We start from the raw sequence: 7,055 nt of genomic DNA, 5'->3' as shown, positions 1-7,055 counted from the left end.
AAGACTAAGTTATATAGTGTAAACATATCCATGTGCACTTACCTCATGATATAAACCGTGAAAATTCAATAAAACTAAAAAGTGTCATATTTACTTTGTCATACTTTATTTTGTGGTTTGCCTTATGTTTTATTTATTGGTTCCCCACCAAACTCCCAAAGGCCCTTAAACATTGTTAGAAGTATCTTGAATTTATATACTTAATGAATATTTTGATAACTGTGAAGACACAAAATTAACACAATAGATTATGTTTTAGTATCTTTCAGAAAGTGAACTTTTAACCTGGCAGACAGTACTACTGGTAAAGGAGTAGCTCTTTTCAGGATGCAAATCCCTCTTAGCACAAAAATTGTTGACACACAGGATGTCTAATGAACCCTTAGTTTATTATATCCAGCCCACCACTACCACACAGGCATGCTTAGTTTTTGTGCCTCAGTGAGTTCAGCGAAGAACACTGGTGTGAGCCCATTCCAAAGCTAAACACAATCATTAGGTCACAATTCTTGTTTCTCTATCTCTCCAACACTTCTCAGAGTATCCTGTTGTAATAAGCAACATTGCACACACACATAATTGAATTCAGGTCACAACTCAAGTCAACTGTTCTGGAATCCCAACTCACAAGCATCACTCAGCAAGAGAACATTTATGTCTTTATTCTGTACAGAAGATACAGAAATGCTGAAGGTTAGCCCATGTGACATGTAAGTCGTGAATACCGCTGGTGTTTGCTAGGTAAAAACTTCAGATGAAAGAAGCCCACCAGTTCAGCGATAGGAATCTCTACAATAAATCCAGAGGTACAGAGCTACAAATATGTTAGTGTGCAGTTAATTCTGGTGGCATACAATTAAGAAATAAGGTTTCTTTGTGGTTCAGCAACATAATCACCTGTAAGGCACTGTCTATAAATCATCATTGTTTGTTGTTTTTGTTAATTAGTGAACTAATCTACTATCAAGTCTATTAACTGTTACATGATCTGGATATGTGAGCAGAGTATTAGTTATATTAAGAACTCCTGAAATTTCTGTTACTTGCATACAAAGGGCAGAGAAAAATATCTGCCTGGAGTTTGCTGTGCTGTATTACACTCCCAACTGAACAAAGACATCTGCTTTAGTTATCTCCAGCTCTCATCCATAACTATAAAAGCCTTAAATTGTGCACACTACAGGGTGTCACACTGAAGTGTTGTCAGCATTGAAGAAAGGTGTTAAGCACAATGATTTAGAGCAACTGATATAGTAGTAAGTAGAGTTTTAAACAAGAGCAAATGAGTTGGGCAGAGGCATTTGAGATATGTAATTTGAAAAAAAGGTTAAATTTTGTGAACTTTGAATATAAATTATTTAAATTAATTTTATATGAATTTGAGAGACAAAGAAATGCACCATTGGGGAAGGCTGATTAATTGCATTGCTTCTTGCTGTTCAGGCCAACAATGGTGAAAATGTAATTATCAACACACATTTTTTAGGTATACAAAACAGACACCATCTACTCTGAAGAAGAGGGCTGGGGATGCACAATGGCACTGTTAAACATCTTCTGATGATGGTTTGGTGAATGAAATGTAAAGCTAGGATTTACAAATGTTACACAAGTGAACATTGCTCCTGCACTCAGGCTGAAAAATCCTGTTCAAATCCAATAAGTGGTTTAAGATGTGCAAATAGAGGCTTCTGCAGGGAGCCAGGCATTAGAAGCCACCTGGAGCATGTGATAGAGATTGTATTCATCAATACAGCAGCTGGGCTGAAATTGTAAAGGGAGCTGCTTTTTATCATGTTTGTTTTAATGCATACATTTTCCCTGTCACTGGCACCCCAGGAAAACTACTAAGCACAAAAATGAATGGTGCCCATTACCTGATATTCATACTTGTGACAACAGAGGAAAGAATCACAACACAGCAGTAAGCAAAAAAAAATTGATATACAAATTATTTTTAAGTTGCTACAGTGGGAGGAAAATCTTGAAAACCAATTGGTGGTATTTTAATATGAGAAGTTAGGAGGGAAACAGAATCATTTCATATTGGATCATAAATTTCCTTCTCCTGATATGATATTGACAGTCTCTATGACTATTTTCAAAGCAGGGTCACATTATAAAATACATTTTGTATCTAAAGAGTGAAAAGTTGTTCTCTCTGAGACTTGATGGAAAATGCTGAGTGTTAGGGGAAATATCAGGAGCCTGGGCTTGGGTCCAATCCATTCCACTGTTAGGGACAGAGACCACATTTACTGCAGCAGATCTGCAACTTCGGGGCTGATGGATTAGTGTGCAGACCTTTCTAGCACTTTATGTGGCTCATAACTGAATAACAAATGTCAGCTCTTGCCAAATGGTGCTTTCACGATGATGGTACAATCTATATAACATACTCTTAAACTGATGCCTTTGGAACAACATGGAAGCAGCCTTAATAAAAGCTAATTATTAAAATGGTATTATTTAGCTGCCAAAACAAATTTTTGGCAACTAAAGGGAGATCAGTGGTTGCTTCAAGTCTGAGTTGAGGATGACATCAATTGGAAAGGGCATGAGAAAAGTTTTGGGAGTCATAGAAATGTGCTTTATCTTCACTGGGACAGTTGTTATGAAGGTATATGCACTTATATACATTTATCAAAGCTCATTGGGTTGTACAATTAGATTGAATGCATTTCATTGCATATAAATTATACCTCACTAAAATTGAATTTTTAAAAAAGGCCTCAGTATCAGAAATATCATTTCAGTATGCTGTCATTTGATAATAGAAGTGATATTTTAAATAACCAACTTAAATTTTCTCTTCCCCTTTTAATTTCTTGAATATTTGCAAATTCACCTTTCACTGGATTAGAGGACTTATCAATTCAAGATGGTCTGGCTTTATCAAGAGTAAATTTACCTTTCAGAAGGAAACTCTCCACACGCTGGATGAGTTTAGGTGAGTTAATCAAGAAAACAGGTCTTCACTTGACACTTAAGACACTTGACACTGAAGGTTAAGTTGATGTGATCTTTTTCTTAGCACAAAGTAATGTGTAGTTTATAGAGAAAGCTGGTGTGGTAGTGCAGGGAAAAGTCTGTCTTTACATTTGATGTAGAAAATGCTGAACTAAGGAATATGAAGGTATCTATAATCTTCCTTTACCACTTCGATTAAGCTCAGTGGAAACCCATGGTTCACTTGGTTTTCAACTATCTTCATCTATAACTTAAGAAGTTTGTGCCCAAACTGCATTTGTGAAACTTCTTTGATCTTAGTAATAGACTTCTTATTTCAAACAATATATTTACACAACCACAATAAATAAAACAGATAAAAGTAGAGTAATTCTGGTTAAATTGAGAGTGGAAGGATTGTAATTTTGCACATTACCTATAACATGTGAGTACACAGGCACCTTTTTGGAGTCCTAGATCTCCCAAGGAAAGTGTGAAAACCAAGTTCTCTATCTCCCATCCTAAATTAAATATTTCAGAACTGTATTTAAAAACATGCTCTGAAGATTAACAGTTTGTTTTGTTGTTGATCGAGTTTTTAAAATTTTTCTTAAGAGTTAAAGAACATCAATTTTTTTTCTCGGGAAGAAAAGAGACTTAGTAAGTTAAAAAGTCTTTCCAGGATATATTTTTGTTTTAATCAGTACTTTTATTACATTGTTTTGGATAGTTAGGATCAGTATATGTAAAATTTTTCTTTGCCCATAATATCATCACTTTAGTACTGTCATACAAATTATAAAAATCTCCCCAATAATAAATTTATTATATTTCTATTGTTGAATATGTGTGTGTGTATACATACTGTTTTCAGCTTAGAGTAATGCCACTTTGAAAATTTTATGTATAACTATAATATGTAGATAAAATACTTAGTTTACCATATTGTTTCCCAAAATCTGTACCTATTCATTCCCACCATCAATAAATATGAGGGTATAAATAACATTCTTAGGCCACTAAATGGTGAACAGTCATGCTACATATTTTGCTCATGACTAACTTTGGAACATCTTTATATTTCATTGTTTTGAGATTCAATCTCATTTTGGAAACATCTGGGATGGTTCACACTCATCACATTTAGGTCAAATGTTTATTTAAGTATATTTTATTGATTATGATATTACAGTTGTCCTATTTTTTCCTCTCTTTATCACTCTATGCCCTATACTACCCCTCCCACCAAGATTCCCCCCAATCTTAGTTCATGTCCATGGGTCATACATATAAGTTGTTTGGCTTCTCCATTTTATATACTATTCTTAGCCTCCCCCCATCTATTTTGTACCTATCAATTATACTTCTTATTCCCTGTAACTTTTCCCTCATTCTTTACCCTTCCCTGCTGATAACTCTGCATATGTTCTCTATTTCTGTGATTCTGTTCCTGTTCTAATTGTTTGCTTAGTTTGTTTCTGTTTTTTTTTTGTTTCAGTTGTTGATAATTGAGAGTTTGTTTTCATTTTACTGTTCATAGATTTGATTTTCTTTTTCTTAGATAAGTCCTTTAACATTTCATATAATAAGGACTTAGTGTTGATGAACACCTTTAACTTGACCTTATCTGGGAAGTACTCTATCTGCCCTTCCATTCTAAATGATAGCTTTTCTGGACAGAGTAATGTTGGATATGGGTCCTTGCTTTTTATGACTTTGAATACGTCTTTTCAGCTCTTTCTTGTCTGCAAGATTTCTTTTGAGAAATCAGCTGATAGTCTTATGGGAACTCCTTTGGAGGTAACTCTCTCCTTCCCTGTTGCTGCTTTAAAGATTCTCTCCTTATCTTTAATCTTGGGTAATTTAATTATAATGTGTCTTGGTGTATTCCTTGAGTCCAACTTCTTTGGGACTCTCTGAGCTCCTGGACTTACATGTCTATTTTCTTTGCCATATTGGGGAAGTTCTCCTTCATTATTTTTTCAAATAAGTTTTCAATTTGTTGCTCTTCCTTTTTTCCTTCTGGCACCTCTATGATTTAAATGTTGGAATGTTTAAAGTTGTCCCAGAGGTTCCTAAGCCTCTCCTCATTTTTTTCTGAATTCTTGTTTCTTCATTCTGTTCCAATTCAATGTTTATTTCTTTCTTCTGTTCCAAACTGTTGATTTGAAACCTGGTTTCCTTCCTTTCATAGTTGGTTCCATGTATATATATTTTTTAAAATATTTTATTTATTTATTTTTAGAGAGAGAGGAGGAAGGAGAGAAAAAAAGAGGGAGAGAAACAATGATGCACAAGAGATACATCAATAGGTTTTCTCTTGCATGGTCCCAACCAGGCACCTGTCCCTCAACCCAGGCAAGTACCCCCAGCTGGTAATCAAACCAGTGACCTCTCAGTTTGCAGGCCAGCACTCATCTGAGTGCTCAAACTGAATCTCAAACTGAGCCACACCAGCCAGGACTATTTTGCTTTATTTCCATTTGCATAGCCTTCATTTCTTCCTCTATTTTGCATCCATACTCAATCATTTCTAAAATTAGGTGTTATAGATACAATACTTGGCTAAATAGACTGGCATACACAAAAAGGTAAATGTCATAAAGTCTACAGTGTGGTTCGTGAGGCTTGTGTGTGTGGCTCTCCTGTCCTTGTAATGAATTTGGAAGGATGAGTCAAGCCTCACATTGTCTGATGGGTCTAATGAAGGTTAATGAAAACACAACATATGGTCCATTTGCTGGAATTTCTCCCTTACAAATTTGAAATAAAGTAGTCACTTTCCACCTCTCAATGCCTTTCACATTAAAAAGGTAATAAAAGAACTCATAAATGTATTTTATTTTTACTTTTCTTAAACTATAAATGTCTTTGAAACACATGTAATAGATAATAGTTTATGCTCTATTTAATTCCACCTATAAATCATTTTAGTAATCTCTTTAAGAAAAATTTTCTGAATTCAAAGTTAACACTAGTTAAATAATTTAAAAGTGTTACCTATTCAGACAACCTATTTTAAGAGCCTTAGTTTAATTCTTATGGTTTCATTGATATTTGCCTTTAAATAACATGATTGTATATTTAACTTGCATGAATCAAAGATCCTGAAGTGCTTGGAGATTTTTCCTGTCAATACTGAGTTAGAGGTAGATGCAAATAGAGCCTAGGGTCTGAGAGATGAGAGTTAAAAGTTGGCAGTGACTTTGGTATCATGTAAAATTTTTAAATTTAGTTCCTTGAAACTTAACCATCCCATAATTAAAATCAATCACAATATGATTAACCTTTAAGGTTCATTTAAGCTGTTTAATACCAGTGATAAAAATTTCAACTATGCTTACAATACACAAACCAAAGAATCTTAAATTCTTTTAAATCATGGATTTTCTAACTCCTTGACTGCCACTTCAAGGCTAGCTATGAATTAGTTTTATGGTAAACTAATTGCAGCATGTGAATTTCAGCTACCATATTTCAGAAAGTGAACTGGTCGCAGCAACAAGCATTGCACAAATCACAGCAAGTCGTCCTCTGGACTTCACAACAGGAGAGTGTGAGCACTGGTTTACTAAAGTGAGCACGTGATCCTCCTCCAGTCACTTCCTGTTGTTATATAAAACAGAGTAATTCCAATTATTTCTTTGAGGGAAGCACTAGAAATGGCTAAAAATGCTTGTTTACGAAACATAAAATCATCAGACTTAAAGGAGGAACAATATTGTGCCCATTACCTATAGTAACTATTCACTACAACATTTTATTACTCCCAAAGAGGGAAATTGAAAAGAACTATAATCTTACATGTTTCTATTTCTCCTTGACTTTCTCCCCCATGATGTTCTTATTGTGTTAAGGTAGCAGTTAATAATGCAGATTCCCTAGCTAGAAAAATTCAAATTTAATCTAAAAAGGACAGGCTTTAAAATAAACATATTATCTAAATAACTACTTGGTAAAAGAAAGAATTTCTCTGTGGAACAGTTGCTGAACACTTTGGTTCAGAATTTCATTTATGCTTAAACAAACAACTTGCATTTCTGTAGTGGAAATTTACCATTTGGTTTTCTAAAAACAATTACAGTTTAAGCCACTGATTCATGAAT

This window comes from Phyllostomus hastatus, unplaced genomic scaffold (genome assembly GCF_019186645.2).
Source record: "Phyllostomus hastatus isolate PE091 unplaced genomic scaffold, TTU_PhHast_1.1 phas_scaffold_21, whole genome shotgun sequence".
NCBI classification, from domain to species: domain Eukaryota; kingdom Metazoa; phylum Chordata; class Mammalia; order Chiroptera; family Phyllostomidae; genus Phyllostomus; species Phyllostomus hastatus.
The sequence above is the reverse complement of the archived record's forward strand: the minus strand, read 5'-3'. Positions refer to the sequence as shown.